Source organism: Gossypium arboreum, chromosome 13 (assembly GCF_025698485.1).
Source record: "Gossypium arboreum isolate Shixiya-1 chromosome 13, ASM2569848v2, whole genome shotgun sequence".
Classification (NCBI taxonomy): Eukaryota; Viridiplantae; Streptophyta; class Magnoliopsida; order Malvales; family Malvaceae; genus Gossypium; species Gossypium arboreum.
The window spans coordinates 100,394,812-100,415,566 of NC_069082.1; the positions used below are offsets into that span (position 1 = coordinate 100,394,812).

The window sequence follows — 20,755 nt, forward strand, 5'->3', positions numbered from 1 at the left end:
TCTTTCAATTCACAATCAAATTAACTAAATCAAAGAATTCAAAATTCACACATGCATTTTCACATATTCTAGACAATAAATATTACGTTCGAACATGTCGGTGACTTGGTTTGGCGGTCCCGAAACCACTTCCCGACTATGGTCAATTTTGGGATGTCACAACTCTCCCCCACTTAAGAAATTTTCGTCCCCGAAAATCTTACCGGTGAATAGGCTCGGGTATCGCTCTTTCATAGAGTCCTCAAGCTCCCAAGTGGCTTCTTCCATTCCGTGTTTATGCCACAACACCTTCACTAACGGATTTTCCTATTGCGCAACTCTTTTACTTCACGCCTCATAATGCGAACCGGTTCCTCTTCATAGCTCAAATTAGGTGAATCTCAATCTCGATGGAGCAATTACGTGCGATGGATCGACCTATATCGTCAAGCATCGAGACATGAAAAACATTGTGAATCTTTTCGAGCTCGAGGGCAAAATCAAATGATACGCGATCGACCGACTCGTTCGGATATCTCATATGGCCCGATGAACCTCGGGCTCAATTTGCCCCTACTACGAATCTCGAGTATCTTCTTCCAAGGCGAAACTTTAAGAAACACTTTATCTCCCACTTGATACTCAATGTCTTTTCGTTTTAGATCCGCGTACGACTTCTGACAATCGGAGGCTATTTTTAGATTTTCACGGATTACTTTTACTTTCTGTTCAGCATCTTTAATCAAATCCACTCCAAAAATTTTGTTCTCACCGAGCTCGGTCCAAAACAATGGTGTACGGCATTTACGCCCGTACAAGGCCTCGTAAGGCGCCATCTTAATACTTGATTGAAAACTATTGTTGTAAGCGAATTCAATCAAAGGCAAATATCTTTCCCATGAACCACTAAACTCAAGGATGCAACATCTCAACATATCCTCCAGGATTTGAATTATCCGTTCGGATTGACCATCGGTTTGGGGATGAAAAGCAGTGCTAAAATGCAGCTTGGTACCCAAAGCCTCTTGTAACTTCTTCCAAAATCGCGAGGTAAATCTCGGATCTCTATCCGACACGATGGAAATAGGCACCCCGTGTAGTCTCACAATCTGAGAAACGTACAATTCGGCTAGTTTGTCCATTGAAAAATCCGTACGTACGGGGACAAAGTGAGCCGACTTAGTCAATCTATCTACAACGACCCAAATCGCATCCTTCTTACTTGCTGACAATGGCAGTCCGGATACAAAGTCCATTGTGACTCGATCCCATTTCCACTCGGGTATCGTGATCGGCTGAAGTAATCCCGATGGCACTTGATGTTCCACTTTCACTTGTTGACATATTAAACATTTTGAAACAAAATCAGAGATGTCTCGTTTCATACCATGCCACCAAAACCGACGTTTCAAATCGTTGTACATCTTCGTACTCCCGGGTGGATTGCCATTCGCTACAATGGGCTTCATTTAGAATTATCAAAATAAGTTCAATTCTTTGGAACACACAGACGACTTCGAACCTCAAACAATCGTCATCATCAATTTGAAACTCGATTCCTTGTTCGAACACACTCATTTCGCTTTTGCAAGCAACTCCTCATCAACTTTCGAGCTTCCGAATTTGATGAGCCAACAATGGTTTGGCCTTTAATTCGCTACTAACACATTGTCGGGTAGGATAGACAAGTGTACATTCATCGTCGTAAAGCAAACGGTGATTTCCAACTTAAGGCATCCGCAACCACATTAGCCTTTCGGGTGATAATCAATGACGAGTTCATAATCTTTTAACAACTCGAGCCATCGTCTTTGTCGCAGATTTAAGTCTCTTTGAGTCATCAAATATTTGAGACTTTTGTGATCCGAATACACATGGCACTTCTCACCAAATAAGTAATGTCGCCATATCTTTAAGGCGAATACGATGGCAGCCAATTCGAGATCATGGGTTGGATAATTTTTCTCATGTGGCTTTAATTGTCTCGACGCATAGGCCACAACTCGACCTTCTTGCATCAATATGCAACCTAACCCAAGTAGGGAGGCATCACTATAGATGACAAACTCTTTGCCAGATTCGGGTTGTACTAGAACTGGAGCTTTCGTCAAATGGGTTTTCAATTGGTCGAAACTTTTCTGACACTTTTCCGTCCATTCAAATTTGACATCTTTCTGAAGCAGTTTTGTCATGGGTGTAGCTATCATCGATAATCCTTTTACAAACCGTCGGTAGTGTAAGCAAGCCCCAAAAGCTCCTAACTTCGGTAACATTCCTTGGAGGTTTCCAATTGACTATGGTCGAAATTTTTTGGGTCCACCCGACACCGATGCGGACACCACGTGCCCCAAAAGCTAACCTCTTTCAACCAAAATTCACATTTCTTGAACTTTATGATAATCGCTTATCTCGTAAGATTTGCAACACTAGCCTTAGGTGTTCAAGATCTTCGTTTCATCTCTCGAATAGACCGAATGTCATCGATAAATACAACTACGAACCGATCCAAGTATGGCCTGAAAATTCTATTCATTAAATCCATAAACACCGCAGGGCGTTAGCGAGCCCAAACGGCATCACCAAGAATTCGTAGTGACGGTACCTTGTTCTAAAAGCGGTTTTAGTACGTCCGATTCTCGGACCCTCAACCGATAGTACCCGACCTCAAATCTATCTTTGAAAACACCGAGGCTCCCTTTAATTGATCAAACAAATCGTCAATTCGTGGCAACGGATATTTATTCTTTATCGTCACTTTATTGAGTTGACGGTAGTCGATGCACAACCTCATGCTTCCGCCCTTCTTTTTCACAAACAATACTGGTGCGCCCCATGGAGAAAAACTCGGTCGAGCGAAACCTCTATCCGTCAATTCTTGCAATTGAACCTTCAATTCCTTTAACTCCATTAATGACATACGATACGGAGCTATTGAGATCGGCGTAGTACCCGGTACAACTTCAATGCCGAATTCCACTTCTCGAACCGGTGGCAATCCCGTAACTCCTCCGAAAAACATCCGAATACTCACAAACCATCGATACCGATTCGAGTTTCTTTTCCGTCTCTTTACTTTCCAACACATACGCAAGGTATGTTTCACACCCTTTTCACATATCTCCGAGCGGTCATAGAAGATATTATCGCCGGCACTCCTTTTAAATCAAGAGACTCGACTCGGACTACCTCATTATTTGCACTCCTCAAATCAATGGTTTTCCTTTGCAATCAACCATCGTGATCATGTACGGTCACCAATCCATACCAAGAATAACATCGAATTCATCAAATGGTAGAAGCATCGATCGGTGGAAAACAGATTCTCGAATTATTAGGGGCATCTCTTGCACACTTTATCAACGAGTACGTATTGACCCAAAGGGTTTGACACTGATTACGAACTCAAGAGACTCAACAGTAGAGTCTTCTTGGATGCTAAAGTTTCACATACATATGAATGAGTAGAGCCGGGTCAATCAATGCAATCACACTAGTATCAAAGAGAGTAAAAGTACCGTTGATAACGTCGGGGAGGATGCCTCCTCTCGTATGCAGATGGAATATGCTCTAGCAGAGCTCGGGTCTCGGATCGAACAGCCGTATCGGTGGCTCCCCTCCGATTACCACCCTACCTCCTGAAACCCTCGGGGTCTACCTCTAGTCGTCGCCCCACTAGATCTCGTGACCTTGCATCTTATTCTTCTCATCTAGCTCAGACAATCCCTAATGAAGTGGTCCTTGAACCACATCCATAACAGTCAGGTTAATGACTTACCCCAACATTCACCTAGGTGTCGTCTTCCACATTGGGGACATTCAGGTTTCTCTTGACGATTATTGCCCACACTAGCTACCGATGTAGCTCTGGAGTCCGTCAATGGTCGGGCTCTAATGGAAATTCCCGATCGCCTCGACTTCATTGGTGTCCTCCCCGAACCTCTTTACAATGAGAACGGAGCTTTACTCGTTGATCTTTTACGGTAATCTCTTGCTTCAAATTCAGCCTTCTTCTTCTCCTTCCCAAGTTCTTCCGCCTTGCAGCTCGCTCGACTAGTGTCACGAACTCCTTTATCTCCAAAATTCCCACTAGTAACTTTAACTCTTCATTCAATCCTTCTTCAAATCTTTTGCACATAGCAACCTCATCAGCCACACACTCCCGAGCATACCGACTAAGTCTTACGAACTCATGTTCAGATTCGACATCTGATCATACGGCCTTGCTTGAGTTCCAGAACTCCTTACGCTTCGATCGATGAACCGTTGACTAATATATTTCTTCCGAAATTCGTTTGAAAGAAATCCCAAGTAACTTGTTCCTTTGGGACTATGGAAATCAAGGTCCTCCACCAATAGTAGGTGAGTCTCGCAACAAAGATATAGCACACTTAAGACATTCATCGGTGTGCATGATTCATCAAACACTCTAATGGTGTTATCAAGCCAGAACTCGGCCCTTTCGGCGTCGTCGGTAACTATGGCCTTAAACTCCTCGGCCCCACGCTTCCTAATCAAGTCCACAGGTGGTTTACTCAGCCTCACAGGATCAGTAACTAATGGCATTACGGGCTCTTGAGGTGGATTATTTAAATTCGGAATGGTTGGACAACCGGATTGGTTCGGGCATATTGCGCGACCCATTCATTCATCATGGTGAAGAAGGCTTGTTTCGCCCTTCATTTTGATTATTCGCGGATGACCGAGGCTCAACAGCGGTGTCCCTTGCGCAGAGCAGCCGCTACACTTTCAACGTCATCCGCCAAGGGTCTCTATCCCGGTTCCATCGCTAATCAAAACAAAAATTTCAACCGTCAAGTCATCACATTATTAAGCACTAACAATTTGGCATGTATAGCTAGACTCACGCGCTCTATGGTAGTCCTAGAACCGACTAAACCATAGCTCGATACCAATAAAATTGTAACACCCGAACTCGTGACCGTCGCCGTGTCGGAGACGAGGGGTTAACGCCAAATCCTCTCAAGGTACCAACCAATTTGACATTTCCAGTCAGGCTGGAAAACTGCGTCACCGTCGCCTTAAAATCATATCTCGAGTTTCAAAACTCGAAACTGGTTTCGTAAATTTTCCTGAATTTAGACTCACATACCCATCCATGGATTTATTTCTAGAATTTTTGGTCGGGCAAATTGGTTCAGTTTATTAGTTAAAGTCACCCATGTTACAGGGATCGACTGCTCTGACCTTCGCGCGTTACAACTTTAATATCTCTCTGTACAGGGCTTTAATACTGGTGCCGTTTGTTTCTAATGAAACTAGACTCAAAATGAAATCTGTAAATATAAGGCATGACTCCTAATTCTTTCTGGATAATTTATGGTAAATTTTCTAAGTCGCGACAGGGGACCCAGAAACCGTTCTGGCCCTGTCTCACGAGAACTTTAATATTTCTCAGTATACTGCTCATATGGTCGTTTCGTTTCGTCCATATAAAAATAGATTCATCAAGGTTCAATTTCATAATTTACTCACTATTTAATTCTACTTCTACTATTTTTAGTGATTTTTCAATCTCATCTCACTGCTGCTGTTCGCAACAGTTACTGCAGTTCCTTGGCCTTAATCATCCATCATACATGACACAAATTATGGCCACCTTATCAAAATTAGAGTTTCTAAGACTCGTGGCTATAGGTTCTAGCATCCCACTCGACGACCACATAGGCCATTTTCACATGGCTTAAAGTTTACAACCCACAGTTCGACAAAATATAATAGCCTATACATGCCAAATGTTCTTCAACAACGAAGACAATACCACAAGATTTCAGCCGGTGTGATGACTTCAACGACGGTCCCGATCACGCAAACAATACGAGTCCGAGAGACCTAAAATGGGTGACAAGAAAAACACCGAGTGAGTTTACAACTCAGAAGTCATAAGCATTCATCAATCCATCGATAAAGTTACTACAACATGAACAACAAACGAGGCTAGGTACTCATCCATATCGAATCTATACCATAATACCTCGGACCTTTCGGTCCAATCTCGCACCAAGTCATACATCCACATTTCATATTCTACACAACAAGATAATCAAGCATTTTTACACATTAACTCATTTTCCACCACAACCATACAATTTCAATCATCACATAGATTTAAGGCTTACCAAATTCAACCCCAAGCATGAACGTATTCTCTATTCGTCATGAGCTCGAGGTACTTACCCGATCCATTGTCCATACTCAATTCGATGGAGACACACCTCCATATATATAGAGTACGCACACACAGTGCTTACTACTCGATTTCGTACACCTAGTGCCACGCAATTTAAGCCCGCACACATAGTGCCATACCCTTCGAGCTCGCACACCCAAGGTCAGTATTTTTCCAGCTTGCACACATAGTGTCATATTTTTCCAGCATGCACACTTAGTGCCATATATTTCCAGCACGCACACTTAGTGCCATATATTTCCAGCACGCACACTTAGTGCCAATCTCGCCACCATACACACGTATTGTTCAAGACACATAGTGCCGAAAGCAAACTTTCTACACATTCCACTATTTCTTTTACATTCAACAATTATCCTCACTCCATACACATACAATTTCATTTATACATATATAGCATTCCATTAAACACAATTGCATAGATTTTCCAATCATTTAAGCAATATCAAACATATGTGCTTAATGACTTACTTTGTTTGGGGTAGAACGGTTCCAAATCGGCTACTCGTTTGCTTTCTCCTTTCCTTTGTCCAATCTAGTTCCCTTTGCTCTTGAGCTAAATCAAACAATTTACCTCTCCATCAAACACAAACATACGGCATTCACATGCATTATTATGGTTATTGCCGAATACTTAACACAACTAAGCTGAAAATTTACTCAATCTCATCTTAATTTATTGCTACTTATTTATCAAAGTTTCCAATACAAGGTATTTAACACCTATGCCCATTTATACCCCATATGGCCGAATGCTTCATTCCTTACCCAATTAACCATCCAACAATTTTTCAGCCTCATTACCACCCTTTTCATGTCTAATTGTTTAAATACTCTCAAGCTCATTCACAAGTACTGTTATACATCTCATTAAGCATTAATCATTTTGCAACATAAATTCTATAGCATGGCCGAATACTCATGCACACACACACACATAACAACAAGAACTCAATGGCACAAAATTTCCTTTTTGTTAAACATTCGAACTCACTCATCTCCATGCTTTCATCACAACAACATCAAAACACTCACCAAGGAAAACAACATGCATGGCCGAAATTTAACTCACCTAACAACTTAGTTTCGATTTGAGATTTAAGGAAAATTTTGAACCAATCCTCCAAATCATGCATGCATTTTCAAGAGTGGCATAAAACATACCTTCTTGTATCAAAACACCTTAGTCTAGTAAGCTCCCATGGCTGATTTTCTCAAGCTTTTTTCCCCTTTCTTCTTAGTATATTCGCCAAGCAAGGAGAAAATGAGAGAATGAACACTTTTTTTTTCTTTTGTTTTCATCATATCCCTATTTTTTTTCAATTTCATTTGTTTATTCTTTCAAGCATAATCCATTAGCTAAACATGTTTGAAACATGTTTTCCTTGCCCATCACTCTTGACATGGCGGCCACTACCCTTAGGAATGGGCTATTTGACATGCAAGTCCATTTATTTTACTTCATCCTTTTATTAATCTCTTAAAATTAGCCACATCTATTTAAATCCTTTCACATGAGTCCTTTTTCTTTCAATTCACAATCAAATTAACTAAATCAAAGAATTCAAAATTCACACATGCATTTTCACATATTCTAGACAATAAATATTACGTTCGAACATGTCGGTGACTCGGTTTGGCGGTCCCGAAACCACTTCCCGACTATGGTCAATTTTGGGATGTCACACTAACACACGGGCGTGGGATAGTCACCGGGCACGACCTAAATCTAAAACTTCAAAAAACACGGGCTCACCTTCAAAGTACACGGGCTTGGCCCTAAGCCGTGTAACCCTCTCCTATATAAGCAAACCACTGTTTATCTTCTTCTTTCTTTCAAAACCCTAGCCGACATCTACACCTCCCCACTTTCTAATCCCTATTCTGGCCACCATTCCCCAGATTCTCACTTCCCCAACCCCCAAACCACTCTCAAATCCACTTCCCTTGCATTAATCCCTACTTTCCCCTCTCTATATCCTCCAGTTTTTCCTCCACACAGCTATATTCCCACGTCACACGCCCGTGCGCCACCCTACCGCAGCCTTTGGTTCACTTTCTTAACCTTGTTTGTTTAATTTGTGTTGCTACATTAGTATTCTATATACTCTACATAGATATTGTTAATATTTTCCAATTTGTTCTAATTAAGTTAGGAATTTGCTTTAGTATTTTCTATGTTTGAATTGTTAGCATATGCTAGTTTTAGGCCTCTTGGTTATCTGCTGATGCATCTTCGATTCTATCAATGATCATACATTTTCAGGTAGATTATGTCATCATCGAGAGGCATGAAGGCCGCGGTCCCATCCTCAAAGAAACGAAGGGAACCGGGTTCTTTCTCGGTATGTGCTACAGCTGAAGTTCGACATCCGTTCCTTGAATTTCTACAAGCTTCGTAGGAGGAGCTATTTCAGATACTATGCGCGCGACCCCTCACTACAGGTCGCTGTATTGACTGGGCTACCATAGAGCAAGTCCAGCTAGCTGATGCCATCCGCACCCTCCTATCTACAGACCTATGGGAACGGTTCCTCGTTATCACTGAACCCACTTATTTAGAGCTAACTTTAGAATTATGCTCTACTTTTCATTTACAGGTGGTGATGACGAACAATGATGACCCCGGCACCATTCACTTCCAATTAGGTGGTCTAGTTCGCGCGATGAGTGTCCCAGAGTTTGGAGTCGCTCTAGGACTTTATACCGATGAGTTTATGGAAGAGGAGGACATGAATGCACTACCACGCAATATCTATATTTCTCCCTCCTTGTGCTGGAAGGCTTTGGCACCACTCTCTTCGACCTATGACCCTAGCCGCTCGAAGGCCTCAGCTCTCCCCCCTTCCCTACGGTATCCCCATGCCATATTGGCACACACCTTGACTAGAAGGAGAGAGAGCACTACCATTGTCAACACCTACGACACCTACTATTTTTGGTGCATGGCGAATGCACACGTGACTGACTTGGCATACTTCATCGCCTTTACCATTCACCATCAGACCAAGCGGCATTGGAAGGGAGTGATCTCTATCGACTCCTACATAACGCGTCTTGCCAAACACTTCGGCCTCCTCAACATCGTAGCCCAGTCATCAGCGCTTACACTGATAGGTCAAATATCCTCACAGGGCATCATGACTATGTTACACATGAGGATGATCGAGCACCAACATGGGACCGATCCTCCTTAGTACTGTCTCACTTATGCGATTGATGAGGGGGATCTTGAGGACATTCCTGATGATGTCCCCCCACAGCACGAGAAGCCTTCGACCATGCCACCTAGGTGCTTTATTGGCACACCTTTCTGACCAATTCGCTCACTTCGAGCAGTATTGCACTACACAGTTCGAGATGATTCACGAGCAAGATCGGCAACGTGATAGACAAATGGACGACATGCAGTCCATGATGCAGCAGCTGTGCCAGCATTTTCACATCACCACTCCAGCGCCACCACCTGAGGGCCCCACCGACGAGGATCATTGAACCCTCTTATCTTTTTATTTTTATTTTTATTCTTCTTTTTATTTTTATTTTCATTTCAATTTTATTATTTTCTTTTGAAAGACATATCTATATTAGTAAATTCTACTTACTTCATTTTTCTGGTATTTCTAACAAGTAATCCCACTACGCTCTCTTCCACACCAACTATTAATAAGCTCTTCATGATTCTACAGACTTCCAAGCAAAGCTGCTAGGAATATTTTACGGAATGAGGAAACAAATAGGGAACAATACAAAATGAATGCCATGTTCAATGACCCAATTTCTTTATCTAGCCAAGAACAATAGCAGCTACTACTTTCCCCAAACACTCTAGCCTCAGAATCAAGCTCTGCATCCATATAACAGGGAGTTTCACCTCTTTTCCTCTTATGATTTTCTTTCTTTTGAATAATCTATCTTTGTACATTGAGGGCAATGTACATCTTAAGTTTGAGGGGGTGAACATGAAACCTAACTTTTTGCATTATTCTCAAATCGCTGAATTTGGTCTTGTGCTTAAGTTATTTTCTCATAATCTTGATCGAATGAATTCTGATTGATCTATAATTATTGTTGATATGTCATGAATTAAACCATGGGAATTCTGCATGATTATTTGATTATAGGACATTAGAGAATTGAGCATGGTAAGTTGATATTTTGAGAACTAAAATTTTTAGACTATTTTCCTAATTTGAGGTATTATCTTGAAATCTTAAGTATACAGGAATGACATCAAAAACCCAAAATTTTGGTGAGATTTTTGAGCCTTTTGAGCATATAGCTTTCTTTCTTGCTCACTTCTTTTGTGGTCTGAGTGTGTCAACATTGAACTGTTATTCTAGAACTTGCTTCGATTATACATGTCGAGATCACCCGTATGATTTGATATACTGAGATGATAAAGGCACTTAGGATTTAACCTATTTACTTCATAAAAAGCCTTCCCACATAATTAAACCCTTAGTGAACCCCCTTTGAGCCTACTAACTTTTTTTTATTGATTAACCTTCATCATTAACCCATTAACCTATTATTGTTGAAATCCTCTTACTTAATTTACCTTTTTTTATCGAGATTAAATTTAATACTATTACCTAACTATGTTCACCATTTTTTGTTACTAAATCATGAAGTATGATTTCTATATTGTAATAACTTAACTCGTTCTAAAAAAAAAAACCTCAGTATTATTATTCTCAGCAAGCTAAAGTTGTCATGAGCTCATGTAATATAGTTCTAGATATTTGTTTGTGGTTCAGTAATTAAGTTTTTGATAGTGGGGTAATATATTGAAATTATCTCGATTCTAACCTTTGTCTTTTTAGCTTGTATCCATACTTGTAACCTAAACCCCGTTACAATTATGCAAAGACCTTTTGATTAGTGTATCATATCATTTACAAGTGGTGGAGATTTGATTTTCTTGTAAGCCTATGGTAATAACTTCTCATGTTAGACAATCGAGAGCTTAATCTTGAACCTTAAACACTTTGAGTGATTTGAGTGAATCTTTAGTGAGGATTTCATCTCTTGTATATTTAGGACTAAAGTTAATTACTTAAAGGAAGGAGATTACCTATGATTTTATTATCAAAATATTCGGTTTAGATTGTTTGAGGTTTTTAATGCCCCTATAGTTGAATTCTCACTGTATGATTTTTTGTGGGATAACTTGTAACATTATCAGTAATGATTATGTGATTAAGAGGAATGAATTCTAGCAGTAAATGAGAGTTTTGCTTGAGGACAAGCAAATGCTTAAGCGTGGGGGTATTTAATGAACGTCAAATTATACATAGTTTTACCCTAAATACTTAGCATATTTATGGATGTTTACTACTACATTTATGGATTTTGGTGCTATTAATCCGGTTATTTCATGTTTTGTACTCAAGAGAGCACCAAAAGTCAAAAGGAGCCAAAAACAAGCTAAAAAGGGACAAAACGGACCAAATCGAGAAGATCACACAGCCTAAGCCTTGCCATACGGGCTGCTCACACGCCCGTGTCCTTCAAGGGTGTCGACCAAGGCTCTCACGATTCACACGGCCTGGCCATTTACCCACACAGCTGTGTGCAATTTAACGGATCGAACACGGCCTGGCAAACACACACACGGCTATGGCACATGGGCATGTCCCTTTTTCAAATAGTTGTATTTTACACGGAAAAGGGTACTTAGAGAGGAAGAAAGCCAATCCAAAGCCTATATAAACACCCTAAGTATGACATAGAAAAGGGCCCTCTTCCAGAACTTTTCTAGAATACAGAACCACATGCTAGGAATTACTTGAAAGAAGCTAGACGATCCATCCTAAAAGCCGGAGCTACTCCAAGACTGAAGATCTCTCTCAGAATTCCTTCAGAGGTTTTAGAGTTTTCTTTATGTTTTGTTATTTACATACTTTTGAGATGTTCTCTTATCTTATTATGAACTAAACCCCTTAGATACCTAAGGGGGTTGAAACCAATGATGGATCTTGTTATTATTATCTGAACTGTATGATAAATACTTGATTTGTTCTTAATTATGTGTTCTTAATGCTTGAGTTAATATTTCGGGTATTAATTCATGATTTGATGTACTTATACAGAGGAGCAAAAGTCCCTGTCTAATAGTAGATTTGGCATAATTAAGAGGAGTTGATCGAACGCCTAGAAATAGGGTTACAAGATTTTTTCAGGATTAGGGTGAAACCTAATATGGGAGTCCATAGAGTGATTTACTGCTTCCCTAGGGGTTTTAATTAAGAAAGAAATTTCGATTAATTCAACTGAGGTTTAGACGTTATTAGTTTCGAAAAGGTTAATAACATAGGTTAGGGAGTCTCACAGATCAAGTCAAGTGAATAAATAGTCCGGTTCAGAGTCAGATAACAAGTGAAATCTAGGTGGATTCCTCATTGGGTGTCGTCTTTATCAAATTAATTTTCTTCTAGTCTTTTTCCAACTTTTCTCTCTACTTAGTTTAATTATTTAATTAGTTTAATTAATTAGTTTAATAAACAACCCCTCTCTATTTCTAGGTTAGATAATAAAAATATAGTTATTACTAGTACTTTTGGTTCTCTTGGGTACGATATCCCGGTCTTGCCATTACTATACTATTGTTCAATAGGTGCACTTGCCTTTTCGTCGTGATAATAGTTAGTCTAGGTTTGATCTTCATTATAAATATTTACTACTTATTACGAATCACGCGATTAGTGAACCACATACTTAATCAGAGTATTTGAAAACATTCGAAAGTGTTTCTCTAAAACCAATTTTGGAACCCAAAATTCACAGTCGTGTTTTGAACCTGGCTCTGATACCACTAAATGTAATACTCACAAACCCGGCCTAGACACTATGGCTGAATCTGGCGGCGTCACATGTGAGTGCTTTTTAGAAAAACCTTAGCAAATTAAAAGTCGTCCAATTTGTTATCTTTACTTAAGTCATGAAATCTCTATTCCAAATGCGGAAGCTTAAACATCATTAATTCATAAATTAATAATTTAACAATTTAAAATCCCTAAAAGAAATATTTAAATAAAGCAGACGAAATAAAATATTACTCAAAAATTCATAAATGTCTACCAGTGGTCACCATCGAGCCCTCCGTCACACCGATCCATCTACTGCTGGGGATTACCTGAACAGATAAATAAATAAAGGGGTGAGTTTTCGCAACTCAGTGTGTACATCCCCACAAACAACATGCATACAAACAGATAACAAAATACAATTATTCTACCTCAGCCATATAGATATTGCATGCATAACAGATCAGATATCAGAAATATCATGCCCACTAACCCTGCACACCATCTCCGTCCAACCCAACACACCATGTGAGGATAAAATCGACCCACTATCCCTGCACACCATATATGGGGATATAGTCGACTCATCCAACCCTACACACCATAAAGTACCGCATCGCAACACATATCATAAGTATGCAACTTAGCTGCCAGATAACGGGCTTATGAAGCCCTTTAGGTACTCCCTTCACTTCGTCAAACCCACCCTGATGCAATGCATCATACAAGCATGGCATGCTATAATGCAGACAAACAGATCATACTTTTATTTACAGAACAGAACATATCAGATAATCATGCTAAGTATATCATGCTGATAAACCGTTATTTATACATATTTTTATCCTATGCTTAGCCATTTATGAATGGTTTCTCCTTAGATTTGGTGAATTCGATGCTTCTAATCCTTTAATTTCATGTTTTATACTTAGGTGAGCATAAGAGAGTAAAAAGAGTGAGAAACGGGCCAAAAACGGAGAAAATGGACCCACGTACGAAATCAACACGACCTGGACTTCCTCACACGGGTGCGTCACAGGGCCGTGTCCATTTGGCAGGATTGAAGCATGACTTACATGGGCGTGTTCCGACCAAACCCAAGTATAGTCCTATTCGGAAAAGGTCAATTTTTAAGGCTCTTAGGCATTCAAAAGCCTATTTAAACACCTATGAGGCACTTAAGAGGGGGCACAGAGTAGGAAGTAAGAAATTACTCAAGGAAAGCCAATTGATCCATCTTAGAAGCTGAATTCATCGTCAAGATTGAAAATCTCCCTCCAAGTTCCTTTAGGAGTTTGGGGTTTTCTTATGTTTTGTTATCTCGTTATTATTATCTGAATTGTATGATAAATATTTGACTTGTTCTTAATTATGTGTTCTTAATTCTTGTTTTGATATTCCAGGATATTGATTCAAGTTAATGCTTTTATTCAGAGCAGGAATAGACCCTATCTAAGAGTAAAATTATCATAATTAAGCGGAGTTGATTGCACGCCTAGAGATAGGGTGATAAGATTTTGCCAAATTAGGGTGAAACCTAATAAGGGGATCCATCAATCGAGTTAATGCAACACTAGGTGTTAATTAGAAAGAGATTTCAATTAACCAACCTAGGGTTAGACGTTATTAGTTTCGAGAGAGATAATAATATAACTTAGGGATTTCTACCGATCAAGTCAAATGAATAAATCATCTGATTCAGAGTCAAATAACAAGTGAAATCTAGGTGGATTTTTCTTAGGTATTGTCTTAATCAATCGAATTTTCATAAAAGTACTTTTCTCAAATTTTCTTTCTGTGCATTCTTAGCTTAGTAATTAGTTTAGATAACCAAACCTCTTAAATTTTAGGCTAGATAATAAAAAGGAAGTAAATACTAGTACTCGTGGTTCCTTTGGGTTCAACAATCCGGTCTTGCTGAACTATACTGCTATTCGATAGGTACACTTGCCTTAATTGTGATAATAAGTTAGTCTCAAGAATGATTCATTCATAAATCTTTAAAACCTGTCACGAGTATCACGTATCAAGTTTTTAACGCCGTTGGCGGGGAACTAGGATATTAGGAACACTCGATTTTTATTACTTTAGCCTTTTTACTTTTATTGCAATTTAAATTTTTATTTTATTTTCTAATTCTTCATTTATTCTCTTCTGACAGGTTTTTCTAGTTTATGACCAGAAGAAACCCGTCAGGACTATTACTGTTTGATAGTGAGATCGATCCCATAGTTCGCAGAAACCGAAGAGAAATAAGGTGAAGCTTAAGATACACAGAGGAAGAGAAAGAGGACGATACTTGTACTACAACCAAAAAGATGGCTAAAAACCAAGAAAATCCACTACCTCCTGCAATTACTGTTAATCAAAATCCCACTCTGCGTACTATGTATGATTATGCTGAACCTTCTTTAACAGGAACTGAATCAAGCACAGTTATGCCTACTATTGCTGTAAATAATTTTGAACTAAAACCTAACACCATTCAAATGATCCAACAGTTTGTTCAGTTTGATGGTTTGCACGACGAGGATCCTAACGCTCACTTGGCAAATTTCTTAGAATTTTGCAACACTTTTAAAATTAATGGCGTTTCTGATGACGTCATTCGCCTTTGGTTGTTTCCCTTTTCATTGAGAAACAAAGGTAAACAGTGGTTGAACTCGTTTCCACGAGGATCAATCACTATTTAGGAACAAATGACCGAAAAGTTTTTATTAAAATATTTTTCGCCTGCTAAAATAGCCAAATTACGTAATGATATCTCCTCTTTTGTGTAGATGGATTTAGAAACACTCTACGATGCATGGGAGAGATACAAGGACCTTTTACGAAGATGCCCTCACCATGGGTTACCACTTTGGCTACAGGTCCAAACGTTTCACAATGGCTTGAACCCTTCGACTTTACAGATGATCAACGCAGCCACTGGCGGAACTATAAATAATAAGACACCTGAAGATGTTTATGAATTTATAGAAGAGATGTCACTGAATAACTATCAGTAGGAAGTCATGAGGACAAAGCTAACGAAAGCAGCCAGTGTTTTTAACGTCGATTAGGTCACCATGCTCTACAATTAGGTAGAATTATTAAATAGAAAAATTGATGGTTTACTTGGTTCCTCACAGGTACACCCAGTAATGCAATGTGAAGCAAATGGAGGTGGATCGAGCATTTCAAAATACCCACTTTATGGCCACAACATGGAGAACGAACAGTTAAATTATATGGGTAACAATCCTCGATCTCAAAACAATCCTTATAGCAATACTTACAATGCAGGTTGGAGGAACCACCCAAATTTTTCATGGGGAGGCTAAAGAAATCAGAGACCACCACCTCCTCCAGGCTTTCAGCAACTATCGTATCAGCAGGAGAAAAAGCCAAACCTTGAGGAGATGCTAACCAAATTCATCTCAACGCTGAATCTAACCCAAGAGAGCAACTTAACGCGATTGCTATTCAAGATGAAGAAAGGTTAGTTGCAGAACCAAGGCCAGAAACGGTGGTAAGCAAAGGTAAGGATGAGGTAGGCCACAATGACCCAAAGCCAGTAAGTACATAATATAAACCTCGTGTACCATACCCTAATGCAATAAGGAAAGACCGATCAGATGAACAATTTGGTAAATTCCTTAAACTTTTAAAGAAACTACATATTAACTTACCGTTTATTGAAGCCCTTTCGCAAATGCCAAACGCAGTCAAGTTTTTAAAGGAGCTTTTAACAAATAAACGAAAGTTGGATGAGGCATCGCATGTGGAGTTGAATGCAGTTTGCTCAGCCATATTACAGAATAAGCTACCCAACAAATTGAAGGATCCAGGGAGTTTTACGATAACTTGTTTAATTGGTGGTTTAGATGTTCATAATGCATTGGCTGACTTAGGGGTAAGCATTAATGTTATGCCTTATAAAATGTTTAAACAGCTAGGTCTTGGGAAACCCAAACAAACTAGGATGAGCATTCAATTGGCTGATAAAACCATTAGATTTCCTAAGGGTATCATTGAAGATGTTCTTGTTAAGATCGATAAATTTATATACCCAGTAGACTTTGTTGTTCTAGACATGGAAGATGATAGTAACGCACATTTAATTTCAGGACGACCCTTTTTAGTGACTGCTAGAACCATTATTGATGTTGGTACAGGTGAACTCACACTTCGTGTGGGAGACGACACAATCACCCTTCAAGCTCGTAATTCGAGTAACACATCAAAATTTGAAGGTAGTTGTATAAATCATTCTACTAGTACTGATCATGTGGTGAAACCCTCTGTGCAGGAAATAAGTTTGAAGAACCTACACAAGCCATGTTCAAGCAACAACAAAGGACCTATCTATGAAGAACGAAAGCTACAAATCGAGGAACTAGATGAATGGCGGACATAAAAACCGAGAACACCCGATAAACCGAAATCGAGCCATTACCAAATCAACTTAAGGTTGGAGACAGAGTACTACTAGATGCAGCAGATCCTCGCACTGCCACTTTTGAACCAAATAAAGAAATTCCTCTTACGGTACTCAGTATTTTCCCATATGGTACAATCGAGGTAATACATCCAAAATTTGACACATTTAAGGTAAACAATACTCATCTTAAACCATATGTTGATAAAGTTGATAACAGGGATGAGGAGTGTAAACTCCTCAAGCCACCTTGATATCACACCAGAGAGGTAAGTCGAGCTTAGACTATAAATAAGTGTTTCTCGAGAGGCATCCTGAGCACGAACAGTATTAATTTATTTAAATTTTAGCTTTTAACATCTAACATACTAACTGAATCATGGAACGCAGGCTTTCTAAATACCACACGGCCAGGCACACGGGTGTGCATTAGACCGTGTGAAAACAGGGAAAAAATTTTTCCCCAACATGGGAAGCGATAAGTTGCCACAGCCGTGCGACATGGCCGTGGGCGAACCTGCCAAAAAAACACAGGCGTGTGACACGCTTGTGCCTTGAAACTGTAGGGGAACCTGTCAAATTAGAACGGGCGTGTGACACACCTGTTCCCATAACCCGTGGGCGAACCTGTCAAATTAACATGGGTGTGGACCTATGTAAACAGGCGTGGGAGAAGCGAACGAAGCAAGACAAGGCCGTGTGCACCCACACGCCCAAAGAACACGGGCGTGGGTCGAATGTCAGACGCACCCAAATTCAAAATTTGCGAAACACACGGACAAAAATTAGGCCACACGGGGCTGTCCCACGGTCGTGTTCCCCAAAATCTATATAAACCCCTCACTATTCATCATCTCCCTCCCCAAAAATCCCTAACCCTAGCCACTATAACTTCATACGCCCTACCCTCCATGCCCGTGCGCCACCTACAACACCGATTTCGATGCCCCAAGCTCCTTCCATTCGCATTTGTTTACCCTTTTCTCTCTATTTTTCTTTAAATATGTTGCTTATTTCATGATTTCTCTGCTCTATTGAACTATTTTGAATGAATATTCATAGTTAGAATATTAAAATACTCATGCTTGTTTTCTAAAAATTTTATTATTTTAGTTACTACATTATGCAATACTCTTTTATTTTTCCTTGTTTCCATGAAATTTATGCTTACCCACATGCATTCATTCATATTCCCGTTGCATGATTCCCATAATCCTATAACTTGATATATTTAGTTGTTTTAGTTTATATCATCTAGTACGTAAATCTCATGAAATATTCATATTTAGTCTTAATTTTCCATACTATTCTTGGGGCATATTGATTAAACTTTGATTTTTGTTCACTGCAGATATACTATGTCATCCTCACGAGGAAAGAAAATCGCTGTCCCCGCTTCGAAGAAGAGAAAAGGAGCAGTGTCATCCTCGGGTCCTACCACGGAGATTAGGCGCCCATTCCTCCAGGTTCCCTTGGGACCCCAGGAGGAATTATATAAGATATTACGGGCCCGACCCCTGGGTGTGGGTTGCTGCATTGAATGGGTCGTACTAGAATAGATTCATTTGGCTGACGCGATCCAAACCCTCCTGACGACTGACCCGTGGGGGCTCTTCTTTGAGATCGTCGAGCCGATGTATCTCAAGTCACATTGGAACTCTACTCGACGTTCTATCTTCAGACCATCATGACCAACTTCGACGATCCTGGAACGGTCCAGTTCTGCCTTGGTGGTCTAGTACTCCAGTGGAGTGCACCCGAGTTCGGGATTACACTAGGGATATACACAGAGGAATTCATGGACGACAATGAATTCGACACCCTTTACCGCCACACCCACTACTCCCCAAAAAATGCTAGAAGGACCTAGTCCCTACTTCAGCCACCTACGATCCTAGCCACTCTAAGGCATCGGCTCTCTCTCCATCCCTGCGATACCTACACGCTATCTTGGCCCACACTCTGATGGGACAATGAGAGAGCATCAGCGTCGTCACCACCCACGATGCCTATTACTTATGGAGCATGGCGAACGGCACGCCCTCGACCTTGCTTACTTCATCTCCCTTGCCATCTGTTTTCAGACGGAGCGACATAGGAGAGGGGTCATCTCTATCGGGCCCTATGTGACTCGACTGGTTCGGCACTTCGGGCTCCTCAACACAGTAGCACAATCATCCTCCCTCACTCTCATCGACCAGATGTCCCCACAAGGCATCTCGAGCATGCTAACTATGAGGATGATCGAGAAATGACGTGGCACCTACCCTCCTCAATACTGCCTCATCCAGTCCACCGAGGAGGAGGACCTAGAGGACATTACTAATGATGTCCCTCCACGTCATGAGGACCCATAGTCTCAGCCACCACCCATCCATCGTCCAGTTCATGCGACAGTTTCATATTCTGACATCTCTGAGCGCCTTACTCGATTTGAGCCGCAATGTTTTCAGTGCTTTGATCATATTGATGCGATTTTACATCAGATTTGTCAGCACTTCCATATCTCATCGCCACTACCACCTTGCAAACTATCCGGCGATGACAATGTTTAAAAACTTTTTATTTTTTATTTTTATTTTCACTTTTATCTTTATTTATCTTAATTAAGTACTTTTTATTTCATTTTCCTTTAATATTATTTTAATTTTAGTTTTTATAATTTTTATTGAATAATTATAGTTTTGGCTATTTCATTACGAGTAATTATGCTTCATTATATTCCCTAAAAATTTACTGATTCTACCACAGTTATAAAGAGCCTCAAAGCTCATCATCGCATAGGAACAAAAAACTCCACTAGGAAAAGTTCTCCACGGCTGCCATGTCCTGCTCGACCACGACCATAGCTACCACCAGATAAAATATTCTTTTGGCACAGGACTTATGGACTAATAAACCTCTACCACCACCGGAGTATCCTCCTCCACTCTCATCATTGCTTTGGCCGATTATTCTCCATAACTCCAATTCAAGGAGTCCATTCATCATTCAGGAAGTTTCACTTCTCTCCCTATCTTATGATTATATATCTATCTTTTTCAATATATCTATCTTTGTACATTGAGGGCAATGTACATCTTAAGTGTGGGGGGGTCTTTTATATCATCATTAGAAATCCCTGAATTTTATCTTATTCTCACGTGAATTACTCATATCACTATTAGAATAAATTTTAATTAATTTATGATTTTTATTGATATGTCTTGAATTAAAACATAGGCAATTATGCATTGATTGTTTAAACTTTAAGATATTAGGGAATCAAGCATGATAAGTTGATTTTTGAAGAATTAAAAACTTTTAGGTTGTTTCCCTAAGTTTAGGTATTATCTTGAG

At 39.9% G+C, this 20,755-nt stretch overlaps 1 non-coding gene across 1 annotated transcript; it reads right to left on the reverse strand.

Moving 5' to 3' along the window:
* Window positions 1-15,743: 15,743 nt before the first annotated feature.
* LOC128287023 (small nucleolar RNA R71) lies at window positions 15,744-15,850 on the reverse strand. The gene has a single exon (XR_008277723.1). It is a non-coding gene; the product is annotated as a small nucleolar RNA R71 (small nucleolar RNA).
* Window positions 15,851-20,755: the final 4,905 nt, after the last annotated feature.